The sequence below is a fragment of the Salarias fasciatus genome, chromosome 6, assembly GCF_902148845.1.
Source record: "Salarias fasciatus chromosome 6, fSalaFa1.1, whole genome shotgun sequence".
NCBI classification, from domain to species: Eukaryota; Metazoa; Chordata; class Actinopteri; order Blenniiformes; family Blenniidae; genus Salarias; species Salarias fasciatus.
The window spans coordinates 39,386,452-39,403,188 of record NC_043750.1 but is presented as its reverse complement, the minus strand read 5'-3'; positions in this window follow the sequence as shown (position 1 = coordinate 39,403,188).

Sequence of the window (16,737 nt, the reverse complement as noted above, 5' to 3'; positions counted from 1 at the left end):
AGGGATTAAATACACCATAAAAGGATGAATCAGTTTCTACCAGTAACTCTGAGCTGAGTCCAGGCCTGACACCATCCAAACCTTTATAGACGCCAGAATCAGATTTTGAAGTGAATCTTTTGACACTCAGGCAGTGAAAACGTAAACGTTTCATTGCGTGTTTTGGTGTCTGTTTCTGAGACAACGGAGCTCAGAGCCGCTGAAAACTGAACTTTCTGAAAAGATTCTGACTCAGTGCTGAAAGGAGGAGGAGGAGGAGGAAGGACACACCATGACAGGATGAGGCTTTAGAGGAATCTCAAGCTTTCTGAAGCACTTTGTTACAAAAACCTCCTTCTCTGAAGAGAAGAAACAGAAAGTAGCTGAGGGACATTTTAATGTGTATTGATCATTTATCAAACTCAACATGTTTCGCAGGCTGTTCTAGCTGATCCAGAACCAGCAGCTCCGTGGCTCATATCGAATTTGAATCTTGGTCCATTTGATCGGAGCTCCGCCTCCTTCCCTCAGAGACATGTTATTGATTCCACCTGCCAGTTCTGATCTCACAAGAACACAAATAAATCACTAAAGCCATTAGCCACGCCATGAGTACCATTCAGATTTCTGTCTTTATCAATAAGTGTAATTTGTATTTATAGATCCACAAACAATAACACCATGTGACACGCTCCATAAACTATTGATTATGTACTTATCATTAAAATGTTTATGCTTATAATTTCCTCTTCATGCTGTATTCATTCCAGCCTCCTCTCACATTTCATGGACGTTACGCCGAGTGTGTTTTTCTTTCCTCTCTTTCCAGTAAAATCACATCAGATGATCATGATGTGATCCACGGTCTGTTTGTATTTATTGTCTTATACAACGGTTTCGTAAAAGCACCTTCTAGGTTTGCATTTAAAGATTTTCTCTGCATATACTCATTGATTTCTCTTCATTTAACTCACATGGACTTCAGCAATCGTTCCACAACCACAACATGGATCATGAACACTAACATTCATGTCGGCGTGTTAAAATAGCATTATTATCTCAGGAGCTCTCAGATCCACTCAGCTGGCCCGTTTGTCTCTTCATACTACATTCCAGCAGCCTTTTCATAAATGCTTTGCAATATGTGATATAAAATGAGACATTTCAAGAAATAAATTAGCTTTTTTTTGTTTTCCTAAAATACCGAAGAAGCCTCAAAGCAGTCATTTAAATTTGAGATCTCTACATGAATGTACTTGATCCTGATATCACCAAAAAATAATATCTCAACACTAAAAATGATCGAGCAGAATTGTCTGTTTTTGAGAAAATTCTCCCTCAGACAACCGAAATATCGCCCTAAATCATCTTGTTAAGCGTTGCGACGCTTGCCTTGCTCCTCGCCTTGGCTCCCTGAACAAACGGCTGCTGGTGAAATGTGAAATATGCCATCTGTGCTGTCACTCCACACAAATAAGCACTTATGCAGTCAGCGGCCGAGCGGGACCCGGAGAGGCTGCTTGACATCGGACATCATCACAGAAGAGGAATTTTATGCCGTTGTGTCTGTTGTTTTCTGCTCACATACAGGATGAGTGATGCTGGGAGTCATACACACTGGCGGGGTTCACACCGCTGTTGACAATGGACGCTCGTGCACATCTTTCATCTGTGCATGTGTGTGTGTGTGTGTGTGTGTGTGTGTGGGTGATAATAGCCGTGCCGGACTCTTTCCCCCCGCCAGTCTCACAGTTTGATGCTTGTTTGTCCTTCAAGTCTGGCAAAAGCTTCTGAAATCACATAACCTGTGTCTCGCTGTGTGTGTAAAAACACCTACAGCGGACGGAACAACAAAGAAACCTGGAAAATCCGCTTCCTGCTCCACGATGAAGCCCAAACTCCGGCAGATTTTCTCCCTTGCTCACATGTGGACCCAGAATATAGTGCACTGCTGATTTTTAATCTGAGCTGACTGACGTTAAAGAGGTCTCAGAAAATTAGAATATCATGAAAATGTTCAGTATTTTTTCTCAGTCATTCCAGAAAGTTAAACCCATACGTGATGGATTTACCTGGGGGAGACTGCTGACTTGACAGATGCCTAAAGACACTCATTGACACCTCGGCAAGGGGGGAAAGTCAGAAAAGGTCACTGCTAAAGACGCTGGTTGTTCACAGAATGCTGGATCCAAGCATATTCTCAGAAAGTTAAGTGGAAGGAAAACATGAACCGGCAAAGCGGATGATCGCAGGCTTGAGAGGATTTTCAAGCAAAATCCGTTCAAGAATTTGTTGGAGCTCCACAAGGAGTAGACTGAGGCTGGAGTCAGAGGATCTAGAGCCACTACCATGAGTCTGAGCAGTGCCACAGGTCGGTCATCTCCACGCCACTCTGATGCAAGAATTCATGTGGAAGGACGACCAACCAAGCACTGAGTGCATAGAAATGAACATAGTTTTCAGAGGTCTTTCATTTTTGTTTAAAATGTAATCTTTATTGATCTCATGTGATATTTTAACTTTCTGCCATCATCAAAACTTAAAGACATAAAGGCTTGAAATGTTTCACTCTTTGTCATGAGTCTGTTTTATATAACAATTGGACTTTCTGAAATGAGTGACAAAATATTTTGAACATTTTCGCTATATTGTAATTTGTTGAGACCTGAACAGCAGCGAGCACTGAGGTGTCTTCATGTAAAATTAAGACAGGAATAACTTATATGTTTTTGGTCACCTGTCTACATCCTGTTTCTTGTTCTTAACCTCTATAAACCTGATCTGGAGTCACAGTAGCAGCATTAAAGCAGCTGACGGAGACATTAAGCCGTCACACAGGCCTCACAGGACGTCTTCTCTGCCAACAGATCAGGCATCAGCAGCTCCAACGCTCAGGAACACACAGCGTTTCCAGCAGGTTGCTGCTCTGGAGCGGGTCCAGTTCCTCCTCTGCTCACTGGAACTGAGTGAACCTCACCTCATCTGCAGTGGCGTTCCCAGGCTCGCCAGGGGTCACCGGAGGTCACCGCTGTCTGTCCAACAACTCGCCACGAACGCTACCTCGTGTGATGGAATCAGCACAAACCTTTCCTGAGCTCAGCCGACACCAAAACCGGGTCTAAATTTAAATTTGAATTAAGCAGGTGAGCGAGAGCGACCCCGGACAGGTTTGCTTAATATTATTCATTCTCATTCTCTTTTATGCAGACTCCTGGTTTTCCTTGTGTTTCCCGTCCGTCTCCGCCTCCGTGTGGACAAGGCCTCGTTTCCTGTCCCGACTCTCTGATCACCTGCAGCGGATCACCTGTGTCCGCTTCACCCTGCAGACTCCATTCTGAGTGTTTTTTCCACACGTCTTCTGACTGAACCGCCGCTCTTCTGGTCGGGACCGCCGCCCGCACGCTTCCCCCCTCCACCATCTGCTTCCTCCTCCGCCCGCTGCCCACGCCTGCAGAGCCCTCGCCTCGCTCTGCCTCCATCGGAGGGAAACATCAGGGTTCGCTCCTGCATCAGCTCTGTTCATGTCCTGAGTGTCCAACACCTGGCGCCCTTCACTCCCCAGCCACATGAGCTTCTCTACACTGAACAATAATCATTACTTTACTGACTGTCACTGTCACATTTCTGTCTTTAAACACTCCAAATGGAATTCATCGTGTTTTATATGAAATCCACACAGGTGGTTTTATATTTAGGAATTATTTATTTAGAGCCTTATTATATGAAATGCAAAATATTTCAGAGGTTTTTTTTTTTTTTTTAATTTTCCAAACACCAACACATATTTAGTTATGACTCAAAATTCTGAAATATAACAAATCTTAAAAATATATTTTAATAATGCAAAAAAATTAAGAGGAAATGTGTTTTAAGGAAAACACATAATTTCTATTACTACTGTCTATTATTACCAGATTTAAATACCATTTAATTTGGTATTTCAAACTTGTCTTGTTTTTTTATATTCACAATCTCATTTCAAAGTTTCTTTTCTTTAAATATTGAACGGATGCTGGTAAATGTGAATTTTTTTTGAAGATTGAAGCACTTTGAGCTGCATTTTATGTACAAAAAGAGCTTTAAAAATAACTAGCAGAGAACAATACAGATTACAGTTTGTACAATGTTTCTATCAGGTTTCTAGCAGGTGTGCTTGTTAAACTCATTAATAATCTCGTTTTGCATTGTCGGAGTTAATCCTAAAACAGTTTCAAACATAAGGCCCATTCACCAAAACTGGTCTGCCATTGATTTTTAACAAATTTCATCAGAACAGCGGACACAACGCTGAGAGCCGAGCTGAGATACATAAATCTAGGCTCAACGCCGTTCTCTCAGGAGGAATTTGGAAAAACGTGCGGAACGCAACAGCAAGAGAAGTTTTGGGACATTTCGCATTTGGGACTTTACACCAGAAAGTTTAATTGAAATTGGCTTCATGCTGAAACTGCAGTCATTTTTGACAGTATTTGTTTGGATTTTGTGAAAATATAGACATTTTTCATCTCCACCAAAACAAAGAAAATCTTTAAACTTTAACGCTGAAAAGTTACTATGATACTACGTTGGTGCGACTCGGGAGCTGCATGTGTCTCCTGGACTGAACTGTCTCTGAGGGTCTCTGTCCCAAACCAACCTGTCTCTTACTCTTCATTCTTTCTTATCTCTTTTTTCTGTCTGTCCTTATTTGATTCCTCCCTCTCACCCCGGTTGACGCTTCCCGGCCTCCCCCCTCCTGCATGGTGCTGGTGTCGGAGCATCCAGGACATTGAAAAGTGCCATTTGGACTTGTCATCGCCTCTTGTTTGGCTGCAGGCTCATCCCCACCCACACCCTGTCATCACTTTTATTATTCTCCTTAACTACTTTTTCTGTCTGCTTGTCAGGAAGATGGCGCTGGCATTTACATGTCACCAAGTTTTTTTTTTTCCTCAGATCCCTGATTTTTAGGCATATTATTAAACAGATTCACACTCAAAGAGAAGATGTCAGTTCTTTTTCTTTTGGTAAGCATGGAGGATAAACAACAGAGTGTTCACGTTAAACTCCACCATCTAACTGGAGACTTTTAAATCATTTTCGTGAGAACGATATGTCCTGAGCGGACATTGATTCATTAAAACTGAATAAATATAACAGCTACAGTTTAGTTAGGATGGTAGTGACCCAACATAATGATTTCAGCAGAAAAACACTGGTGATGAATTGTTAATTTTGCAGAATTTGATATTAGAAAAAGAATACTGAAGAGACGATAATTAAACCAAAGGAAGTTTTTGGCTGAATGCTGTAAATTTTAAAGCTCATATTAATAAAAGTGTGAAGCTCCATTCACACAATGACGATTCAACAACAGTTTTTGTCTTAACGATGGGAAGAAAATGAACATTCATAAGGACAGATGACCGAGGTGGATTGTTATTATGGTGACCGTCAACTCTAAATCTACCAAGCCCAGGAGAACCTGGACCAGGACCGGGACCAGGAGAATCTGGACTGGGAGTCCTGACTCTCGGGAGGAAACATTACTATTGCCCGTCTACTGATGTTCAGAACAACTATTCACTCTGACCTTAGAGCGCATGCACAGCAGCAATGTTTCAGAAAAGCTGCATTTTTCTGCGTTTCCCGACAGTGTCGGGATTTTTTCGAAAATTTCCACCCTGGAAGCCGTTTTCAAAAAGTTGCATTTTCAGAGCGCCGTCGTCATGCAAATAAACACAAAACACAACTAAACTGTTTGTTGGTCAAAATGTCCTTTCTTTCAAAGTCTTTTCTTTGTGACAGGTGGTTTTCTCCAATAAACCTTACACTCAAAAAGAAAAAAAAAAAAAAAGAAGAATTTCTGGATGAGCATAATAAAACTATGGAAAGTTTTCCGACTACATTTAAATATAATAGTAATGCACTGGTCTTATAAAGCGCTTGTCTAGACACTCAAAAAAGCGACACAATTGTATTATTCATTCATTGGTAGGTGATGGTAATCATGCAAGAAGCCACTGCTAACCTGGGGTAGAGTAACAGAACTGAGGCTACCACTCAGTGCCATCGAACCCTTTGACCACCCATTCACTGTCACAGGTCTCCCATCCAGGTACTGACCAGGTCCTACGCTGCTGAAGCAGCCCAGAACTAAGGAGACTGGGCTTCAGCAAGGCAGCATGGCCTTTGATAGGTTGTGTCAACATGATTTATTCATGTTCCTGCCAGTTATGTACTAAGGTTGAGTCAAACAGAATCGATGATAGTTAATTGTTAATTAAGAACTGACAGTGACAATGGATGCTTTGATGGAATGAGTTACTGCTGAATTCAGAAACGAACAAGCAAAAAATATAACTCGCTGCACCTATAGAGCCCCTGGATCATGAATTGTTGAGTTTAATAGGATAATCCCAGAGTGATTTTCTATCTTTTGGTATGTGGGGACATCATGCGAGTGACTTAAGAGTAGCAGACTTTATCAACAATATGTTTAGTTTGGGACTGTGTCCTTTGGTATTAAAGCTAAGGTTGGCGATCTTGGAAAACTAGCGTTAGCATGTAGTATCTCCCCAAGGCTCCGCCTAGCTAGCTCCACCCAGCTCCCACCCCATTGGAGGAGCTCCCGTTGGGAGCGGAGACGCGGAGACGTTCGCGGCGCGCGCGGCACTTCCGCATCCAGTGCGTTCCTGGCGTAACCTGTCCTCAGCGCTTCATTTCTTTGTTTTTCTTTATTTGCACAACGCCAAGGTATGGCGCACTGAACGGTGAGTGAACCCCCAAACATTCGTCTCCGCCATTCTGCAACAACGCTCCGTCCTTCTACGCGCGCACTGAACCAGGGTCAGTGCATGCGTACATGTACGCGCAGGGGGCAGGTCGAACGCCGAAGGGATTTGATTGGTTTAAAAAAAGGTGTCCCCTCAAGACTATTGGTTGCTGTTTGTCCCGTTTTACTCCTGCTGTAGATAGCGGATATTTTCCAAACTACTTTAAAAACACGCTATGAATTGCTTCCCATCGGGTCATAAAATAATTTTAACCAGTATTTAAAAAAATGTATCTCATTCAAATCGCCAACCCTAGCTTGAAACCCCCAGGATAGTGCTGCAGTAATCGACATTATGTTTGTTAATATATCTGAGGAGACACTTAAAAGAGGATTGTTGCTGACAGACATAAGTAATCATTTGTCTATTTTTGCAGCGTTTGAGCATAAGTTGAAGATGATAAAATTCTGATAATCAGTTACAGAGAGAGAACACCAGAAACAATCCAGACCTTTAAAGCTGAACTTGATCATTAGGATTTGAAGAAGCTTTATTATGAAAATACAAATAATTCCTGCCATACATTTCTTCTTATCACTGTAAGGTAATTATTGTCCAGCAAAGAAAACAAAGTGAAATCTAAAAGTAGGCGGAACTTACGGATAACTAAAGGCCTGGAAAAAGCCTATATCTCATACCCTGTACCTGTGTGGCCAGATGGGGGCGCTGGGGGCTGGTTTTGTCCTTTGTGCATGCCCTGTCTCACCTGTTCTCTGTCTGCTCCTCATGCTGGCTGGCCACCTTCATTATGTTCCTAATGTGCTGCACCTGTGTTCCCCCTATTTAAGCCCTGCTTCCCTTGCCTGTCCTTGTCGGCTCCATGTGGGTCTGTCTGCGTCTTCCATCCCTTGTACCATGTCTGCATCAGCTCAGCTCAGCTCAGTTCATCTCTGTATTCCGTGCATTTGGGAATAAAGGAGTTTCCAGTCAACCTGTGCTGCCTGTGCTTGGGTCCTTCCATCCCGCACCGTGACACTGTAAAGAGAAAGACCAAATATTTATAAAGGACCGAACTAAGGAAAAAGAATATAGGTATAAACAATATATTTATCAAGTTGTCAATATATATATATATATATATATATATATATATATATATATATATATATATATATATATATTGACAACTTATTAGAGAACATAAACAGGATTATTACAGTATAATGCTGGTAAAACATACAACTATAATACTAAAATCTGATGGAATGTAATTGAAAAGGTGATCAATCAGCACAACGTCAAAAGGTTACCAATGAATATTGTTACATATGATAGTTTAACAGTTGAAAACAGACAAGAATTTTTTTTGTCAGTGTGGGTTTTGATCTAGCAAAAGAATGCACCAAGGCCAGGTGACAGTGGCAAAGTTAGAAAAATATAAAATTGAAAATGCAATGTTCCTTTGAGCTGTGTGTGAGAGTTCTGGAAGTGGTCAGGAGATTGTAACGATAATCAATATGTCACTGATTAAACAAGTGATTCAATGTACTGTTAAAGGTGCTGTAGGCAGGATTTTGCTAGTCAATGCTAATTTTTCTGTGTTTTCTTTGGATTAAATGTTAGAGTATCCATTGATAATCCTTTAGGAGTGTAGCATAATTGCACTACTGCGAGGGCGCAGCGTTTCTGTCTGTCTCTGTTCTGAGCTGAAAAGGAATCTCAACAGCTCCAGGTATCTTTGACCAATCAGAAGAGCCCCTGAAGCTCCAACCGTGATTGGTCACACGCACTCGGTCATTGTGATTGGTCACAAGGGGCATTCGTCACACGTTCTTGTGGGAGGGGCTTAACTTGCGTAAGGGCGTGATGTCAGAGAAAACAGGACAGGATTGGCTGTGCTGGGTTTGAAATCGCCATCTTGCTAAGATGGCGGAGATGCCGAATCCTGCCTACAGCACCTTAAAGCCTTTGACATATCTGAAACAGATCTTTAAAGGGGCTGTATCATGCAAAATTCACTTTTTGTATGTTTTAACCTTGTTATATAGTTATGTACTCACCAAAAACACCCCCAAAGCATTTTTTTCCTTCGTGCCTGCGTGTTTGAGCTTTCCTCCTTGTTGTGCTGCTCAGAGAGGCAGCCCCTCCCGCACCCGTGAAAACGCTCTGTTTCCCACTTTGACGTCACACGGTGAAGATGACTCCCCTGAGCCCCCCTCCCGCAGGCCCTCGGCAATCAGTGCTACCGCTTTTTTCTAACTCTGATTACAGAGATAAACTTTAACCATAATCTGAAAGCAATAGTCAAGCAAGAGCAAGAGTCTGAAGGGTCTGCGCTTGGTGAGTTTCTAACAGGAAAAGACGTTTTCACGTGTCCTTGCTTGTAATGAAGCAAGAGCTAAAAAGCTAAAGCTAGCCAGCATATTTGTTTTGAAGCGCTGATTGGTTGAAGTACGCTGTCAGTCAAAGTCCACAGGGGGAGAGGCGGGATTTCAGTGAAACAGAGCGTTTTCTCTTCCAGGTTTCTGAATTAGCCCTAGAAAATCTTTTATTTCACACAAAATTACTTTTCCTTAGTGCCAAAAATAAACTACTACCATGTTAATGCCATTTCTAGGGTTTGGACTAGCTATAAAAAAAGCATGATACAGCCCCTTTAATAACAGGAACATTTCCGGAGAAAATTTAGCTGACTGAAGGAATTCCAGTCTACATGAACGGAGATAAGCAGTTTGTAACAAACTGCAGGATTGTCTGTTTGGATCAGTTTAGTCAAATAATAGAAAAACTGTCAGGCAACTGGAGAACTTTCTAGAAAAATACAGTAAATTAAATAAGAAACAGTATGGCATTGGTAGAAATAAGTTTACATAGGTAGCAGTGATGTATTTAGAGCATAACAGCAGCTGTTGATGACAAAGCAAGGGCTTTTGGGATGTTTATTGATCTGCATAAAGCGTTTGACACTATTAATCAGTCTTTCCTCTTACAGAAGTGTCAATACTATGAGATAAGAGATGTGGTTAAATAGTTGGCTACAAAGCTACTTAAATAACAGACTTCAATTTGTACTAATTAATCACATTGCATAACTTGGAAAAAAGTATTTTGTGGCATCCCCCAAGGTTCTGTCATTGGGGACCAAAATGATTCATTCTTTATTTAAATGATATTTGTAATGTATCCAAACTATTTAAAATGGTTATTTTTGCAGATGATACAAAGTTTTTCTGCTCATGACAAGACTGAAATCAGAAAGGGAACTGGATCTGTTTAAAAAATGGTTTGACTTTAATGTATCATTGTTAAGTGAAAAGAAAAAATAAATGGATTATTTCTGGATCCCGTGAGAAAAATTCAAATGGGACATGTTATGTTTGAAAGGAACTAGAACAAGTTTAAGAAATCAAGTTTTTAGGGGTAATAACAGATCACCAGAGCTGTAGAAAAACACAAACAGTACATGAAGAGTAAATTATCAGAAACCATTGGTATATTCTTCAAAACGAAACATTTTCTTAAAACCAAGTTTTTGCATATATTCTCTTCTCTTACTTCATATTCCTCAGCATTTTAAATGCTTGCAAAACATGCCTACACCCAATAGTAAGACTACAAAAAAAAGCCATAAGAATAGTAAAAGATGTTGGATAATTAGAATTGACCAGTTTCCTATGAAAATTCAATCAGTTAAAATTCATGGATATAGTTTTTGTAAAACTGTCAGAAATGTTGTTTCAAGTTGTGAATGGGAGTCTCTGCTTGAGTGTTCAATGCCTCTTCAAATTAAGAAGAGGGATTTGTGATTTAAGAGGTTTTCTTCAGTTTGAAACTAGTAAAACAAAAACTAATGTCAATCAAAGACGTGTCTCGGTTAACTGGATAAAACTATGGAGTGATCTCAGTGGTTATTTCAAGCTGACAAGTACTCTGTCAAAATAAAAAAAATCTCTAAAATCGGACTTTTTTGGTCGGTATTATTCATTGTGTCATTAACGGAATAATTTACGTTTAAATAATGAGGACTGGATTTGTTTATTTTGATTAAGAGCATCATTTGCTTATTGCCATGGAGTAATGTGAGCGTAATGAGAAACAATGTGAGTAAGTTTGAGTTTTCGGATACGATGTACAGGATGGGTGATAAAAAAGCATTGCTTCTGCCCAACCCTTTTTTGGTTGTGATAGTTTCAGTTTTGGGAAATGTTTGATTTTCTTTTTAATGAGAACAACTAAAAAGAAAAAAAAAATCATTCATTCATTCAATGTATTTTATTTCGAAAATGACAATTTATTTCCTGTAACTGTCGTTCAGTCACAATCAACATTTTTAATTTGTCCTTGTATTTTTTATTTCTAATTTTGATTTAAACAGAACACTTTGTTTTATGAAAAGTAACTGTTCATTCAATCCGGACCCCTTATTACCATTTCTTGCAAGAAAGTAGACATAGAAAGACATGCTGTGAAATATTATTCTTTTTCTCCAAGGAATGAGAAGAAATAAACAAATGTTTCCTCAGTGGTTCACAATTGCAAGTGAGACGAAAGTTTTGTGTTTTGACTTGAATACAGAAAGTAGATGAATGGTACATTTTGGTCTAATACGTTGGATTTTGCATGTTATGGTAATCATCAAAGCCAAAGGTATAATATAAAGAATGTAATTCCTGCATGGGAACTTCCTTCATTCACCAATATCTGCTCTGACAGATCATTTTCTTACAGTCAATTTTCAGCTGATAAAAGAAAGGAGTGAGTGAAGATGACAAAGACTTATTAATAAAAGACAGATTTTAAAGGCTCCATCCACAGCTGGGTTTTATTGGTATTTTAGAAAACCTGCCTTCATGTCCGAATTGGGCCCGTGCCCACTCACCACAACAAATCAAACGCACGCTGACATTAGAAGTTCAATCAGCCCGGAGATTGCCGCCGAATCCCCAAACTGCCATTTCAAAATGTCGTCAGTGCTCCTGGAATTACGCCCTGAGAAATATATATGATCTGCTCTCCCCAACAATCATTACTTTTGTAGAAAGTTGGGACGAAGGTGAAGCCAAACATGATGAACGTGAGTTTTAAATGATAAATGGACTCATATTGCTCATTTTCAACACTCCAGTGGCCTCACTTTACACACCCGCGCACACACGGATGCACACTTTAATGGCTGCCATGCTACGCGCTCCACCTCCATTGGAAACACTCTTAGGTTCAGTGTCTTGCTCAAGGACACTTGGGGTGTCAAACTTATGGCTGTTAGGTTGAAATTATCCCACGAGAAAATTCATTCCAGCAGACATCAAGTGACAGGATATTATGGACGGACCAGGTAGCGGTGTCACTGAGCTGTGCTACACACTACATGCTCTACGTGCTACACGCTACGTTTTACCCGCTACCCGTTAAAAAAGTGGTATCGGTGCATCTCTAAAGGATATCAGAGAGACATTAGGAACACTAACTGTTGATCTTAGAGAAAAGATCATAAAACAATCCAGGGACTCAGACGTAGACAGCAGATGGCAGCACTGCTTGAAACAGCGTTAGCATTAAAGCTAAAGCATAAGTTTTCATGTTTTCATGCTCAAGGCTTCAGAAATGTTTACTCCTGAGAAATTCTGTTGTGGCAAAATTTCAGGTTGTTTAGATTTTTCAACGAAGTGCATGTGGGAAAAGGTGTGTTTTCGGTGTTGTTTTTATCCTGTAAATTCAGATCAAATCTTGCTGGGTGTACTCTCAATGAGGTTCCCAACCCTGGAATTGGAAGAAGACCGAATGAGTCACGTCCCACTCCCTGTAAAATCAGACCAGGATGGCAGCAAGAGACAGAATGAGAAGTGCTATCACAGAGAAGAGTTTACAGCCTTTAAAGCTCTGATTATGACTGTGAAGTCACTGTGATATATTTGGGCAAAAACAGGAAGGTTTGATTTCCTAAATATTTATAACAAGTGAGAAACGTACGATTACCCTCCTATTTTGCGGCCTGGACATCACAGTCAGATCTGAGGGTTACATAAACGTGTTTCTCATCACTCCCGATGCTGAGCTGTTGAAAGCAGCACTTTTCCTTTCACATGATCAATAGGAGACGCTGTGATTTGGAGTGTCGTGATGAGCCCGAGGTGTGTTTGAGTGGAGGCGGCGTTCAGCAGGGGTCAGTGTTGCTCCACAGAAAGCTGCAGCGCCACCAGCCTCCCTCCCTGTGTGCTGATTGAGCTGTGCGTGCGCGCGAGCGTGTGTGTGTGTGCCTGCCTGAATGTCATTTGAAGTAAACCTTATCAATGCAGAACGACACGACACCACACACACACACACACACACACACACACGGGTCATGTTTGTAACTCTGATTTGTTGAACTATCAAGCAGATGACACATTTCTCTTTACACTCATGCCTCTTCTCGCTTCCTCTTTTCCAACTTATTGGTCTTTGTGAAGTGTTCTCGCTCCTGGCCACACACACACACACACACACACACACACACAGTTACAGACGATAGCAAAGGCAAAACGAGGGAGGAGAAGCAAGACAGACTGTGAGTGTGGGTGAGAGTGGAGAGGGATGATAGCTATGGTTTGTGTCTTCCCCCCTTTTTCTCTCTTGGAAAAGGGAACCAAACACACACACACACACACACACACACACACACACACACACACACACACACACACACACTGAACAGAGAGGCTGAATCTATCCGAGGGGCAACAAGAGGCTGAGGAAATGTCATTTATGTGTGTCCAAAACCAAAATGTAGCTCTTTTTATGTGATTTTCCTCCTTTTTTTTTTTTTTTTTTTTTTTTTTTTTTTGCTTTTACTCTCCAGGTGTGTGCATGTGACTGAAAGTGGTAATTCACTGGAGTATCGCCGTGCACATGTTCTTAGAGTGTGTTATCAGAGCAGCCGGAGTGATTCAGAGAGCTTCAAATGTTGTAATGTTCATTTACTCTGCTTAAAGCTGCTCTTCCTGAGCGGAGTCTATTAAATGGCCGCGGAAGCCAAAAAAGTTTTGAGAAAAGGGCCATATTTCCTCCTCCAGACTCAGCCGGCAGCTGCTATCTCTGCAAACTATTGACGGCCACTGAAGCAGCAGCAGGCAGGAGTCTTAAGCCAGACAGATGGGATTAGCTGGGCTGCGGTTTATTCCGTGACCTCTCGGCCTCGCATACATGACGACCCCCCCCCCCCTTTCCCACACAGACACACACACACTGTGCACCACTCCCCTGCATGGTGGCGTTTGGCTGGAGATGGCAAGTGTTTCTTCCTTTCTTGCTGCACATGGGAGAAAGAGAAGGACTGGAAGAGCAGAACTGGTGGGGAAATTGATTGAGCGGCCGCTTCTTTAATTGCATTCTGAGCGCCGGTTCTGGAAGCTGCGAGTTCTGTGAGCGCTGGAATTAAAAGTATCCCGGGATGTCCTCAGACGATTCCGTCTTTTGAGTAGCTTAGCGGTATAATATTTAATAACCCCTGAGTAAACACTGGAAGGAATTGCTCAATAAATAATTGAAGGGAAATTTATAAATAATTTTCCTTCTTAATCTACTCCAGTGTGCGGCCGCCAGCTCCCTGAAGTGATGCTCATTCCTGTGGACAGCCGGCAGTTGGAGCCGGCCGCCTCATGGGGGCGCTCTGGTCATGTCGAATCGGCCTCCTTTAAAGGCCCGCCTGGAGAATAAATAAGAAAGGAAGCAAATAAATAAATAAATGGCTTATTCGCAAAAAAATAGTACATGCTTGTAAGAAACAGGACCTAACCCTCTATTAAAATCCTGTTTTTGAGAAGACTACTTTTGTTATCAGTGCTGTCTCAGATTTCTGGGCATTTTCAGGAAATGAGAGAGGGTTTGTGCTCCCAGAGCAGCTGTGGAGCTCCAAAACCTGCTCCAGGGTCTCAAAATGTCACCAAGTACACCGAGGCGGGCTCTGGATTAAGGTGTTTGCCATTAATCCCAATCTAGAAATAAACAAAGAACGAAGTAAAGAAAATTAAGTTGCAACATTACACCACTTGTCATTTACTCCTTACATTTAACTCCGTCTCTGCTTTGGCTGCCTTTGTGTACAGTTAACAAGTCTTTGCTAATGAGAATGAGTGAGGCCTCATTGTTCTTTAAATCATTAACGTTTCCTTGTTCTCCGCTAATCGTGCTGACCGTCGGCTGTCACCTTCTGCTATGACCACAGGGTCTCTCACGGCGGGTTTGAAGTCCTCCGAGGGACTAAAGGAGCCATTTGATCATTTCAGACAAAGAAAAAACAGACAGTGGTGTTGAAATCTTTGATCATGGCTTAATGTCTTTAGTCTTCCAGTGTGAGGGGTTCACAGACGGCTAACAGCCTTGCAACCACCGACTGCCTAAAATGAATGAATGTCAGCAACACCGTCTCTGACTGCAATGAGGTACAGCTGCTAACAACCGACGCATAAAATAATGGCTATGATCTAAGTGATGCTAGTCAGCAGATTCTCAAATTCAGAGGTTCACATTCTCCGTTGGCCTCAATACTGAGAATATCGTCCAGTGTGTAAAAGCTACTGCTCAATTCTTGGTTACTTCATCTATTTCCGCCCTTGACCTGCAGGCAGGTGTTGTTATTTTTGCATACTGCAGCTCGTCACCTGCTGCAGTCACACTAACTGTTGGACCCACCTTGGTGACATCCGCGACGCACAGAGCAGCAGGTAATGCACTGATCCATCCGGACATTCGTCATCTTTACGGCTTTATCGCAGCTGACGGATGGACGAAGGCGGAGTGCATCCTGGAAAGGTCAGCGGTCCATCACAGAGCAGACACACACAGACACACAGCAGGCTACATGCAGTTTCCCGTCACCGATAAACTTTGAATGCATGTTTTTAGTCGGTTTGAGTACCTGGAGAGGAAACCTGCACATGCATTGGGAGAACATGCAGTTTCAACACAAAAAGCTCAGAGTAATAAAGTTGTAGGGCAGTTAAAGTGAAAAGGCCATGAGTAAAGTGTTTCTCATTTAAAACTAAGAAGAAATGCAGCTTAAGAGATCATTAGTTTGAAGCATAAAAGGTATGAAATCACTGAACTGGAGCATTTGGCCCTGATTACATGATGTTTTCAAGTGAAAACAGAAAACTTTCCTTGTGTTTGAGGGTCTGTTTACGAGACAATGGAGCCTGAAACCATTGACGAGACAACTTAGAGGCAGGAAGGAAGCACAGAGGCCAGAGAGGCCCTCACTCCATCACTTATCAATGGAGAGAAGAAGAGTTTAAACATGGACGAGTTGGAGATGAAGAGAGAGAAAGAAGGGACAAAGAGAGGGAGGGTGGACGGGGAGGGCTGAGAAAGAAAGGGAGTGAGCAGCCACCCAATACAGTCATCTACTCCCTTCCATCCATCATCTGTCTCACCCCAAAGGCTGCCACTGCTTCATCAGCATCAGCCCCTCATGCATTTTGTGTGTGTGTGTGTGTGTGTATGTGTGTATGTGTGTGCGTGACAGAGAGAGACCGCGCACATACACATAAACAAGAAAGTTTATGAATATTTTATATCTTCAAGGGTGCATGCAGGACTGAATATGTTAAGGTGTATGTTTGCTTGATTGGCCCGCTCAGTCTTTTTATATACAGTCCAATTCAGTCTGAGTACATGAGTGCTGGCCAGCTGCGGTCCACACTGCACTCAGGAGTAGAACAACCCGTACGCCAGCTCAAGTGGTGTATGGACACTTCTACATTGAGCAGATGCTTTTGAAGTGAAAGACATTCAAAGGAGCTATACGGCTGCTTTTGTTCGCTGGGAAAAGGAGTGTTTTTGAGAAAGACCACAGCGCCCAGAAGTTTTAAATATGGCTGCAATTCAGTGGTTTACTCAAGAAAGAGACGGTGGCCGTGAGCTCAGGACCAAACTCGTGACATGACTACATCTCATCAAGAGCTTCTCATCAAGAGCTGCTTTTCTTCCTCAAGACATCCTTTTATCCACCTTTCTTTTTCTTTCT